Source organism: Stegastes partitus, unplaced genomic scaffold (assembly GCF_000690725.1).
Source record: "Stegastes partitus isolate 25-593 unplaced genomic scaffold, Stegastes_partitus-1.0.2 Scaffold1085, whole genome shotgun sequence".
In the NCBI taxonomy this organism is placed as follows: domain Eukaryota; kingdom Metazoa; phylum Chordata; class Actinopteri; family Pomacentridae; genus Stegastes; species Stegastes partitus.
Window position 1 is genome coordinate 106756 of NW_007578816.1, and position 9523 is coordinate 116278.

The window sequence follows — 9523 nt, forward strand, 5'->3', positions numbered from 1 at the left end:
TACCATAGCTTAACCCACTTGTCAAGATTGTCATCGTCGTCTCTTTTTGTCTTTCTTTCTCTTTCCTGCTGATCCACCACCTGTGATGTCTGTGTTGCTTCCTTGATAGAGGGAATGCACACAAATAAACATATTTAGTTTAAATTCGATGCACAAATATTGTGTCAAGTTTGTTAAAATGGGACTTTGTAATAATATTTCTGTCGTCTAATTTACATATTCATCCAGCGTGTCGGCCTCTTGTCCCTGATTTTACAGCAGCTCCGCTAAAAGCCACCTCCGCCTCTCGTTGGAAGGCTCAGCACTGAATCAAAAAAGCATGTAAAAGGAAAATTCTGTGTAAAAAAAGGTAGGATACAATAAATCAGCTCAGGCGCTCGGATCCCAGCAAACTGTTGAACTCAAAGTATCACCCATTACAACATTTGTGGGAGTTATCAGCCCCTCTGTGCCCCCGATCTCCCCTTACTCCTCCGGGTCATCCCAATGTCGTCAGCTGGCGTGAGCATATGTCTGACATCTCCGTCTCTCCGTCTGTCCTCTTCCTTTTCCCTCCTCGTCTGCCCTCTCCAAACCCCCCTCAAACATTCGTGTCACCGTTCCTGTCGCTTCTGTCGGCCATGTCCCGCGTAAACATGTAGAGACCACTTGATATGTTTGTGCGGGGATTTGGGGGCGAACATTACCATGTTTTGAGAGAGGAACATCTGGTGAGGGGAAAAGGTTACAGTATAGGGATACCACCAGAGCCAGAGCTCTGTGCAGAATTCCTTCCATCAGATAAATCAAGCCAGCAAGCCACTGCAAAACGGGAGGGGCACGGGAGGGATGAGAGGGCGAGAGGGAGGAAAGGGACATTAACTCAATCCTGCCTGAGAGGAACAGAGTGCTTTTTAAAAGATGGGCTTCTTTAAAACGGCCATCTTTCTTTCTCTATGCCCCTCTGCCTCTCTCACACCACTCTTCTTCTTTAAATAATCAGTTAATCTAAATTACAAAAGAATGGCTTTCGTGATCACGTAAATTGGTTCAAATTTTCCTCGGACATGTTATGAGATCTGCTTTCAGAATATCTGCCTTTACCCCGATACAGTACGGAGTTTAGTTTGTTTGTTTGGAGAAGACAAGTTCTAATGAAAACTGTTAACACCCTGTTCTGTCTGTTATCCACAGTGGAGGACAGGAAGGTCACTACTGTATGCAATTGTCAAATAATGCAGTTCTTCAGTGTTGTGAGCGTAGTAAACAAAATTCATCGACCTTCACCTTCACTGTAGCGGGAGATAGAAGTGGGTATCTCACAGCGAGAGCAGCATCTGCCTAGATACCATGTGAGGGAATGGGAAAATGTGTTTTTTGTAATTCGGGTGAGCTGAACTTTTAGATTTTAATCCAGCAAATTAAAATTCTGGCATTTTATCCAATATATGTATTATTAAAATGTTTAGATTTATTTATTTTTTCCAAAGTGGGGTTTACTGGAGTCCTAGTGATCATCTTTGACCACTTTGGAGACAGTAGCCACTTGTTCTGTTGTGTTGGCTTTATTTTATTGAAGATGCATACTTTTGTACCTGCTCTGTCAAACTATGTATGCCCGTCTTAATTAACACAAGTAACTTCTTCCTTATTCTTCCCTCAAATGCCATTTCTCAGCCTCACTGTAGGCCCAAGATAAGTCTGCCCACTGACTCTTTGTTTGACCTTTGCTACCAAACTCCACTGGCCATTGTAATACCCTTCCTTCCATCTCCAACCCGCCCCTCCTATCGCCCCTTCTTTCCCGTCATGTTGAGGCAACGGAGAATGGAGGCAGGGATGAGTAAAGCACATGTCAGGAGACGTAAGGGCTTCTGCGGTGGCCCTACGAGATGAAGCTGTCAGAGGAAATGCTGTCAGCGCGACACCCAAGTATCAAGGGCATCTTTGTGTCTTCTCTTCCTCTGTGCCTGTCCTCCGTTGCCTTGCTTAATTACACTGCATGTATGCTACTACCGCTATTGTCAGGGGCTTGACATGGCTACACTGTTGGCATACGCGCAGCCAAGTTTTGACACAGTGCCCCGGAGACTGCGCTGTGTTGTTGTGATGTGCCGTTGAAGGCTTGTGTGCGGAGGCAAGTGAGTCGAAAACCAAGAAAGGGGTCATGTGGTATCCTTGTAATTTGAAACACTTGAAAAATTGTTGATAAAAAAAAATTAAGTTTCACGGATGTGGGTCAAGATACGCTGTACGTGCCGAATGCAAAAAGGCCTGCCCGGTATGCGTGTGTGCATGCAAAGGGTTCTCCAACGTGTGCGCAAATCTGCATGAGCACAAGTGGTACATGAGGGCTGGCAGTGGAGGCATACCTCACACCCCAGATTGACCAGGAAGTAGTTGACAGCTCTCAGTGCCCTGGCCTGCCGCTAATTTCTCCACTTCCTTCCTGCTAGCCTAACTTAGCATCAATCAACTCTCTCCACTCGCAGCGCTAGTGCAAACCAATTTCCTTAATGCTGATTGCACTGTAAACCAACTCTCCTCACCCGCTCTGGCTCTTGTTCCGTTTTGCTCGCTCCTTCTTTCTTCCTTTCCTTCCACGGCTTCCCCTTGACTCGACAAAGCAATGATTCAATTCGTAAAAGCTTGCTTAGCTGGAATGGATGACTGACAAACTCTCCACACTTTGCTTGCAATGTCAAACAGGCTATTAACTTGATTTCTTTTTTTTTTCTTTTTTTTGTTGCGATGCAGCTCAGTTTACTTTCTTTTCCTTCACCAGGAATAGTCGCAGCGTATATGGATGGTAAATCAGATTCCGATCTAGGAGATTTTCATTGGTGTAACATGACTTCTAAATCCATCTGTGTAGAATGCGGAGAGCTCAGTGAAGGAGTGTGAGGAGATCCCTGCTTCCTGCCGAGGCATGAGAAATTCCCTACATGTTTCTCAAGTTTTAGAGTCATCATGAACACAAGAGGAGGTGAGCTATTTCTCACCTTCGCTGAATCTGTACACCGGGCCCCTTGCATCTGAGGCCAGGAGCAGCGCCAGACCATGTGTCTTTACATGTGCTTGTGCTTCCTTTTAACTCTGTCTCCAAGGCAAAGTCGGAGACGTCCCCGCACCGATAGGATTCCTCCCTCCGCTGCAACCAATGCAAGCGATCACAAATTACAACTAAGTAAGCCAGATCGCATTTTGAATGTCTCTTAATTCTTTTTAATGTGTTCCGCGAGCATCGTGTGCAACGTAACATGACTGGGATTTGGTCAGTGCCGCAAGCAGACAGAAGTATATCTTACCGTGAGAAGAGTGAGGCTTGAATACAGCAGCTATCAGCTCTCACCTCATCAGTGTCATTCCAGCCAATTATGGGATCCAGTGCCAGAATTCTCCTCCACCACGCCCTTTCATATACGACAGGCCTTCCTACCAACTGTGGGAGAATTAACACCACATCAGACTGCAAAAAAAATACTTGATGATTTCAAGAATCAGAACATATAACATATAAGGAAGATTTGTGATTTGCTAATAAATTCTTCACAGATTTTTCTCTCTACTTGTTCTGTCTCATTATCTACAAATCAGTCACCTGCCATACAAATATAGTTTGACTGACTGATTAAAATAATCTGTCTGCCTGAGATATGACAAGAAAGAAGTAGGAGAGTTAATTAATTTGAATAAATAGTTTTCAAAAGCATCCAACAAAAGCAACGGACTAATGACTGACACTGTAGTAGAATTTCAAAATTGCTCTCAGGCCATCTGGCAACCCAAAGTGCTTTAAGATAACACCTTGATAGGTGTTGCTCAGAGTGACTGTTGAATGAAAAACATCTTCATGAATGAAGGTTACAAAATACAAGAGCTAAACTTCTCTTAATGGCTTGGCTTGATGTTCTAAAGACTCCACCATGCTCCTTTTATTCTATATACTTCTTTGGTTTTGATTTGTCTGGTTTTGCCTCCTCTCTGTGTGAGCTCCATCGCGTGTGTAACAGTCTTGAGATCCAGTGGCAGGCCTTTCCCAGTGGAGAGATTGATGAAGTGCAGTGGCCTCGGGGCCAAGGGAGAAGTAGTCCCCTGCTGGGACTTCTCTCTGGCCCACTGAGCACACCACAGCCACACAGGATACATCACTCAATCTGCTGCTAGCACACACACAGGCCCTGCACTGGACAACATAAGGGCTGTATGGCTTGGAAGAAATCGTAGCTGCTTTAACTCTTGTCCTAATGGCTGGTACAGAGTGGTTCATGTTTCAGCCTTGCTCCAGGGCCCACCACTGACATGCTGCTACATTATGTTAGCCTGTGTTTTATTTGGCTCTGTTTGGTATAGTGTAGTGGGATAGGAAGTGAGGGGGGGTGGGGGGTACAATTGAAGGCCCAGCAGGAGGGCCACTCCAACACAAACAGTAGGAGGCTGATGCTTGGTGTGCTTTGCTACACACAAACTGCTGCGCTACGTGCAGTCCAAGCCACAGATGGAGCAAGTTTGTCACTGTGTTTGTGTGTTTTGAGTGTGTGGTGGGATTTACCGAGTAAATGTCAACAGGTTCAGCTTCCAAAATCATCTGGGGTGTATAGTCTCCATTGTATACTGTGTCTCTGCGTGTAATGCATAAGTGTTTAGGGGAGGGGGCACGAATGCTGCACGGTGTTGGGTGGCACGCATGTCACATCAGGCTGATGGATGGCTTGGATTGCCATGACCAGGATGCCCCAGCTTCCAATTCATGGCTACTAGCGTGATCATTGCTTACGCAGCCACTGACACTGACTTGTCTGGGACCGCCTGGACTGGCGACATAGTCTGAGAGATTCCCAGCGAAAGCCTCTGGTGCATACACATGCCTGTCTGCTGACACACACACACACACAAGCATGAAACGGGGGGGTTGGGTCACCCTGACAAATTACCTACATCCCCGGCACTCCAGTATCTCAGCATGGGGGAAACTCGATGGCCTGGTAGGAGGTGGGTGGTTAAGTGGAAGGTCAGGGAAATGAGTGGCGAGGGCACCCAAAGCCTTTGCTTTCTCTACATAAAGCACAGAGGAGGAGGAGGACTTGGAGCCAGGAGGCATACATTTATTTTAAGTCTCTTTATCCAATCTATCACCACAACCTGTGCTTGTATGTGTGCAGGGCACAGAGACTCTGCACAGAGTCTGAGAGAGATGTGTGTGTGTGTGTGTGTGTGTGTGTGTGTGTGTGTGTGTGGGCATGCATGTGTAGAGCAGTGAAGGCCAGCGTTCCAGACTGCAGGGAAAGGATTAGGAGTCTGGAATGCAAGCCACTCCTTGACCCCAGTGTGACCTTTGAGGCTAAATCCCTTGCCCATATCTGTCCCTCATGGGTCATGATCCAATTGGTCTCCCCTTTAGAATGCTGACCTCTTATGCACCTCGTCAGTCAGTCTGCTTGAAACATCTCCATTCACTGACAGTGGGGCCTAAGCTAGCTCGCTACGATAACAACTGGAGGATTCTACTCGTAGACGAGGTCCTCTGGGTACAAGAATAACATTTCAAAGCTGAAATTCGGAGACATTTTTGTTAATGCAAGCCTACTTAAAGGAAAAAAATATCACTCTTGTTCTGCCTTTCAAGTGTCCATGTACACCTAAAACATAAATGAAGCGTTTCCCTTTTCCCTATTTCGTGGGCCTGTACGCCTTTCCATTTGCAAGCGTGTCGACCAAGAGTGACGTTAATGGAGGTGGAGAGGAACGAACACATCAGAACGGCGAGTGAGTGACAGTGACACTGAGCAGCAGCAAAGAGCTGGGTGGCAGGCAATCAGAGAGGCTCTCTTTCTCTTTCACTTCGGTCCCACATGACATGGCTGACTAGAGAGATGAGAGACAGATGGGTGCCCCGCTCGCTACTGAGGGCCCCTGAATAAAATATCACACTTCTGATTAATTTATATTTGCATCTGCATAGAGGAAAGCATCATTGTTTTTAGATGCAGTCTAATGTTGACGCAGGTCTATTCATTCCATTGTTTTTCTTAGAATAAGTACACTTTAGAGAGCAAATGAATAAATCATTGATTAATGATTTGATAATTGGCTTTTGCAGTTAAGTTGCTGAAAAACAGTCACTCACAGTCGCTGGTAGTGTTCTGAATTTCAAGCAATGGCTGGAATGAAAAAGGTGCATGTTCTTTTTTTATTTGTGCCTATGTTAAATCACAAATTCTGTTATTACAAAAACTATTTTTATAGATATAGAAACAATATAACCTGCTAATAAATATGTATCTACATGAATATAAAATACTGAGCTGTAAAAGGTCGAATAGGTTTATTTTGCTGCCTTCAGACAGAAGCACATTAAATATTTCCCTGTTTTCAATCTTCATGCGACACTAAGGTAACTTCATATTTAACATACAGACAAAGGTGTGGTATTGACCTTCTCATCCAGCCTAACTTGTAGCAATGAAATGAAGAAGTGTGCTTCTCAAAATGTCAAACTGTGTCTTCAACACCTTTCAGCTGTTGTACGTAAGATAACATTTAAAAAAAATATATTATGCTGTCTTTCTCTCCAGCTCTGCTGATGTCGTTAAACATGATTTATGTGTTTTTCTGCAATCAAACAGTTAGGAGACTTTTCACCGCAGGGGCAGGCCCAAGGTGTTTGAATGCTTCATTCGGATTGCGGAAGATGTAGGAGTTGGTTAGCGCTCAGTGGTATAAAAGTAGGAATCAATCTAGTCAGGTGTTTCAGGTTTTTGATTGACTTTGTGGAAGCTAAGTCAACACTCGAGGCCTCTTAGATGCTACACCTGGATGATCTGACGATGCGCTGTCCTGTGTTCTGAGAATTAAAGTCCAAGACAAAACTTGCCGTTGAAAACTTGATCAGTTTATTTTTCGTCGTCATTCATCCTGATAAATTAGTTGGAACATGTTTCAAAAGACACCACAAACAAGTACTTACAGAACCTGCAGCTCTTGCAGCAACCTGCTGCCTCAGCTGGGAAAAAAAAAAAAAAAACAACCAAAAAAAAAACAAAAACTATTTACCTTTTAGGGTGGAACAAATGACTACACAACTATTGGCTCCTACTAATACAACTGAGTGTTAATTGGTTTCTATAAGATCCAACAGCTTCAGTGCCACAACAATGACAGATAGTCATTACTGAACACAATTCCATTTCTATAAACGAAAAATGACAAATGACAAATTTTGCAATGTTGATAGCAATCTTAAAAAAAGAAGACAGCTTCTCAATGAAGGTATTGAAAGGGCACAAAAAGGCACTCGTTGTTTTCTTCGAATTTAACCCTTTAGCGTTGTCCTCTCTCGTGTAACCAATTCACTATGAGCCTCACACAGCAGTTTTTCAGAGCCGCTCAGACTGGAGCAGGTATTTTTCCACAGAAAATGGTCCTTAAAGAGGTTCTACAGGTTAATTTCTTGTGGCTGGAATATGCATAAAGGTTCAGGCTGCCCTGAAACAGTCTGTAAGTGTCTGCAGTGGAAAACATCTCGTAGATAACCTGGGTGTCACCCTTTCTTTGTATTCTACTGTTTTCCTGTTACAGTTTTAAATCCTGCCTTACTCATAATACTGTAAAATGATTGAAATTATGGCATTAATTATGTGTTTCATGTTTTTATTACGGGTCAATGAAAACCAAAGACAAGACTTCAGGAGCAAAAGGAAACACTTTATCTATACAGCATAATGTTCACTGGCAGATGGCTCCATGTTAGTTAATTCAGAAGAAGGAAGGCTACAATTCAAAGCTTAATGTAAGGGTTATCTGGAGTTAAATGAACATAAAATTGAATTAAAATGGGTGTAGAAGAAGGAGAAAATAGAGATTTAAATGAGGAGGAGGAGGGACTGACACGATCAGTGGTCACATCAGACACCTGTTATGGAGTTGTGGGAGTCAGGGTGGAAATGAGGAGGAGTGGCAAAAGGAGAAGAAGTGGTAGAAGCTGGTCCATAGCCAATAATTCTGTTGGTTATAAATCTAATAAGTATGCTAAAAGGTCACAGAAAGTACAAAAAAAAAACACAGCGACTAGTGTCTGGACATTTGGAGAGCCTTTTGAAAAATTAGTGCATCATGAAACAAATCATTTGCTGCAACAATAAAGAAAGCTCGAATTAAGAGTTGTTCTTCTGGTCCGTGTCGCATTGGCTTGAAAAAACTGTTTGAGCACCAAGTGTTTGTGAAAATGAACACACATGATTGCGTTGTCTCTGGTGTAAGGGTGTTTCTCCGTGCGTCTGTCTGACAGGAGCAAAAGAAGCAGCTGTGAGGAGCCTGGAAGGTCTCCCAACACTGGCCCTCACCTGTGTCACCGCTGCCTGTCAGTGCCGTCAAGGTGCGTCAGTCTTCTGCTTTGGCATCTTTTCACCTGTGGCGCTGCGCTGCTCCTCACCGGCTAGCACGCTTCTGCCCTCTCCCACCCCCTCCCAACCTCGTGTTCCTCAAGGCGTCTGCCACTCACCTGTCATTTCTTTCATCAGCTCCTGGTTTTCTCCCTAGCTTCCTGCAACGGCCTCGGCGAAGGCGGCAAAGAAACCATCGGAGCGAAAAAAGGTGACCATTTTTGTCCCAGTTCCAGGGTTTAGCCGCTACAAAGGATGACGCACCACGGAGGTGATGACTGACAGCCACTTCACACTGAAACAGGTTTCTCTGTGGAGGCACTGGAACATGGAGAATTCACAAGCTGAATAATTGAGGAATGTCTGTAACAGAAGCGTATTTGTTTTGCGTGATTATATCAAGTATGATGGCACGATAGGGTCAAGTACATGAAGTCTCCATTGCTGTTGTGAATTGAGATCAGCTTTCACCATAAAGTGCAACTTTATCCTTTATTTTGCAACGACAGCAACTGCACCAGTGAGACATACTGTATGCCAGCACACTGATGGTGCTTATTCTCACAGAAAACTGTTTCTTTAAGGCAATAAAGTGTTGAAATATGATAAACTATGTTAGACGGTACCATTTTTTAAAATTACTAAACTACCTTCCAATGTCAAGAATGATCCGTCTTGCTGCATATTCTTTTACTTTTTTATTAAAAACAAATATAACTGTAAATATTTTTTACTGCAAAATCACATTCCGACAACAGCATATTTACATTTTCCTCTTGTGAAGAAGTTAGAGTTGGTTGAAGCATTTTGAATATAATAATTTTTCATTGTTTGGAAAGAAAAATATGTCAAAAATATTTAATCTTTGAATCAGTGTTGAAGATGACAGTGTGTCCTTCATCACCCCTGACTCCAGTCATGTTTCTCCCACATAATCCTTCCATAGTGAGAAAGCACATTTCTTCTGCCTGAGCACAAAGCAGGATATCAAATTCAGTTATTTGGTAATTTCCCATAATTTCAGACCAAGCAGCACACACACACCTCTATTCTGTACACCGCTTGTAGCTGTAAGTAAACACCTTATTTTTCTGAAATTTGTCGGTCACCTGGGGGTCTTTGACCCGTCTTTCTACACTGAGGAAAATGATCAAAGCGGTGTT

General features: G+C 43.5%; 1 long non-coding RNA gene across 1 annotated transcript in view; it reads left to right on the forward strand.

Moving 5' to 3' along the window:
- The window catches only part of LOC103367786 (uncharacterized), a 34562-nt gene extending 25549 nt beyond the window's left edge, over positions 1–9013 (forward strand). Inside the window, exons 3-4 of the long non-coding RNA XR_520744.1 lie at positions 8267–8353; positions 8499–9013. This is a non-coding gene — a long non-coding RNA (uncharacterized LOC103367786). The remainder of the gene's footprint in view (positions 1–8266; positions 8354–8498) is intronic.
- Positions 9014–9523: the final 510 nt, after the last annotated feature.